Below are 3625 nucleotides of genomic sequence, written 5' to 3'. Positions count from 1 at the left end.
TGGCTGGCATTGCAAACGGGTTGGATGAACTGCACCCTTAAAGTGCATTTTCTCTCCGTTGCTTATAAAGGGACATGAAGTGACAAGCTGAGATGGCCACGTCAGCCCTAGGCTGGATGCACACCCTGGTCTATACCCGCATCTATACCAAAGATGTCTAAAATTAACTGAGATCAATTCCCTCTCAAATAACAATTTGCTTTCTGTGAGCAGAGCTGCATAAAAAATTACCTATGGGTGTTAATCCCACATACACCTAAACATTTCAGGCTTGTTTATGAGAGACATGGAGGAGACTGCCTGGTGGCCTGATCCTGCAGCGTGCTGGGCTCACCGCTGCCTGCTAAGGGCCCCTAGGTTTTCCATGAGGTGTGGATAAAATATAGCATCGGAGAAGCTGTAGGTTAGTGTCTAAGTACATCGGCTTGATCCCAGCTGTGCCAAATACTGAACTATTTAATGTCCTTTTTTCTTTGTCTTTTATTTCACTGTAAAAAGAAATATGTCTCCTGTGAAAGCACCTGGAGTGAAATCCAAATGCTGTTGAAATTGTCAGGATTTTATTCGCAAACTTAATTATTTAATGACTAACCCTGCCCTGTCAGCTTAAAGTTAACTTACTTATGCCTGTACTTCTCCTGTACTCTGCATTCACCAAAAGAAATACACCTCAGGCCATCTTTTCTTTTTTTTTTTTAGAAAATCTGAGGAGATATTCCAGCCTTTGTTCTGCTTCTTATTGAACAAATGAGCACTCATAGAGATGCAAGTTTTACAAAGGAACTGCAAAAACTGGTACTGCTGTTGGACATATGGGCGATATTAAGTTTTGTCTTTAAAACCAAGTTAATAAAAAGTTCTCTCCCTGTAGGACAGGAGAAATGTTTTAAGTGCTGTTCATGGAAGAAAATGTGCATCAATCCAGTGTTCTGCTGCTTCAAGTAACACAGCATGTTGCTCTTCTTGCACAGATTACCACAAAGGGAGAGAGCAGGTTGGGAAAACATTTTGTGCGATTTGTCAGGACAAAAACAAGTAATACAAAGAAATAGCTTCAATCCATATTTAAAAAATTTAGAGTGGTGAGGTAAAATGTTTCATTTTGATACCACCATTTTACACATTCGAAAACTATTGCTGAAGTTTACTGTGATAAAGGCATTCTAACACCCATATCAGAAGATTTTGGTTTGAAATGTATGCTTTTGGAAAAAAGATATTTCAACAATTTCAAAGCTTTTTTTTTCAGCAGTGAACAGTTTGAAACAGTATTTCCAAGCAAATGGGTATGAGTTTGGCAAAATCAGTTTCTTCTAACTCCTGTGAAATTACAGAAATTCCAGTTACTTCTAGCTGGAAATTGAGATGTCAGCTTAATGCTCTAGAAGAAGCAACTTGTTTTGCTTCACTGGAAAACTAGGATTATTTTTTCTGTATCAGTAATCCTTTATCTCCTCTTTTTGTTCAAGGCTCAGTTCGAAAAAAAATTAGAACAGAAAAATCATTGCTGTTGCATGTAACTACATTGCCTCCCTCCTCATGACTTTATCGTTCAATTAATTCTGGTTTGTTCTTTCCTCTCATGGTGTTTCCCAACCCTGTTTTCTCTCTTTTTGCTCTTCCCCTGCCTCCAGAGGGAGGCTGGATCAGAGATGACCTCCAGAAGGCCCCTCCAACCAGCACTTCTGTGGTCTCTGCTCTCACTCCTGCCCAAGGCAGCAGAAAATTGTGGTTTGAAACCTTATGTTAAATGTTGCTCATTGATTAGAGTGATGAGGCAAGGGATGATTATTCCTTTGATGAGTATAGTGGCTTTAAGACTTTATTGAAAAGGTTGTAGGTGTATATAATCAAGGTGGTCTTTGAAGAAACCACAGAGTTTAAGTGTTTCAAAAACCAGCAGTGGTTCAAAACCATCCCTTCCCCTTTCCTTACTCCTGAATTATTGATTCATATTCTCTCTCTCTCCAGTAATGAAATATTCATTGGTTCAAAGTAATACACATCAATAGAGTTTCACCTCAGGGTATCCTCCAGCTTTCGATGGTTTGAGCATCCGCCAAGCAGGTGGTAAAACGGGGTTTCAGCTTCCCTCCGGAGGAGGAGGGTGCAGGGGCTGCCCTCCCTCCTACCCATCTCAGTGCTCTCTAGAGGAAAGGGAGGGAGAAGGGAAGGCACCTCAGCTGTCTCCTCATTTCCCTCTTCTCACCACCATTTTGCCATCCCTTTCCAATGCATTAGGAGAGTGCTTTGGAGGTGCATCCTGCAGGTGAGGCAACAGATGAGCCGGTGTCCTGATGGTCTCCAGGACGCTGGGTGTGGAGCTGCCTGCTGGGTGTAAGCAATCTGGGCAGGCCCAGAAGCACACTTCCAGCATATGCCCACGTCAGCTTTTTAGTTTGCATTGGGAGTGCATTTTTTAACCTGTGGATGGCCCCCACTTCACTGGCTCATGTAATGGAGAAAGCCACAGGGGAATAGCCTTCGCTTCAGCTGATGCTTGACCCGAAGGTGCTCTCCAGGGGTGCCCCTCATGCACCCCACGCCATGCAGTTGCCAGCCAGTGCTCAGGCTGAGGGACCATGGGGGGGTTTACTCGGCTGAAGCAGACCGCCCCCCCCAAATGCACAGTGTGTATATCAGCTCCATCTTCGTCATGCTACAGGTCTGTTCCCACTACACGGCATTACCTACTAATATAGCTATAGCCTTAAATACTTTGGGAGCTTTAAAGACAACTTGAAACTCTCATTCCCTTGAAAGCCTTTGAGTGAGGTGACTGCAGAGGCTTTTAAGCAAGGTTTAAACTTCACAGCTTCTTTGTGCTGGCAACCTCAGCTCCTCTCCCCCAGCAGTATATTTTAAGTGCTCTTTGTGCTGAGTTTCTGAATCCCTGCGAAGGGCTCAGCATGCACTCCTCTGAGCGTGTGCCCCTGAGTACAACATGCATGCGCGTGCCAAAGCAGATGCAGCCAGCTGTGCATGCGTGCCAATTAGCCAGATTTCTCAATAACCTTTAATTATAGAAACGTTCTCCCACACAACATCCTCATGCCCTCTGCAGGTTTCAGAAATCTCTCTTGTCTTTTCGATCCTACCAAGTATCAGACCAACTTTTCTCACTCCTTCGCTCTTCCACTGCCTGCTCCAGAGGGTGTTTCTTACCCCATCTTTTCAAAGGACCAGACTCTCTCACTCTGACCCAACTGCACACCTTTAGAGGATCTGTCACGCAGACACAGGTTACTTTACATAGGGCCACCAAGTAAATAATGTGCCTTGTGCAGGTGATCAGACAGCATGCAGGAAAAATAACCCTCATTTTTAAAAAGGGAAAAAAGGGAGACCCGGGGAAGGGCCAGGCAGCCTCACTTCTGTGCCTGGCAAGATCATGGAACATATCCTCCTGGAAGCTATGCTAGGGCACACGGAGGACAGGAAGGTGATTCGAGACAGCCAGCATGGCTTCACCAAGGGCAAGTCCTGCCTGACTAACCTAGTGGCCTTCTGTGATGGAGTGACTACATCAATGGACACGGGAAGGGCTACAGGTGTCGTCTATCTGGACCTCTGTAAGGCCTTTGACACGGGCCGCCACACAATCCTTCTCTCTAAACTGGAGAGC

General features: G+C 44.7%; 1 protein-coding gene across 1 annotated transcript in view; it reads right to left on the bottom strand.

Annotated features, from left to right (window-relative positions):
• The window catches only part of NPSR1 (neuropeptide S receptor 1), a 61117-nt gene that overhangs the window by 19515 nt on the left and 37977 nt on the right, over nt 1-3625 (bottom strand). The window lies entirely within an intron of this gene.

The sequence above is a fragment of the Pygoscelis adeliae genome, unplaced genomic scaffold (assembly GCF_000699105.1).
Source record: "Pygoscelis adeliae isolate BGI_AS28 unplaced genomic scaffold, ASM69910v1 Scaffold58, whole genome shotgun sequence".
Classification (NCBI taxonomy): domain Eukaryota; kingdom Metazoa; phylum Chordata; class Aves; order Sphenisciformes; family Spheniscidae; genus Pygoscelis; species Pygoscelis adeliae.
Note: the sequence above shows the minus strand (reverse complement) of the source record. Positions and strands in the feature narration are given on the sequence as shown.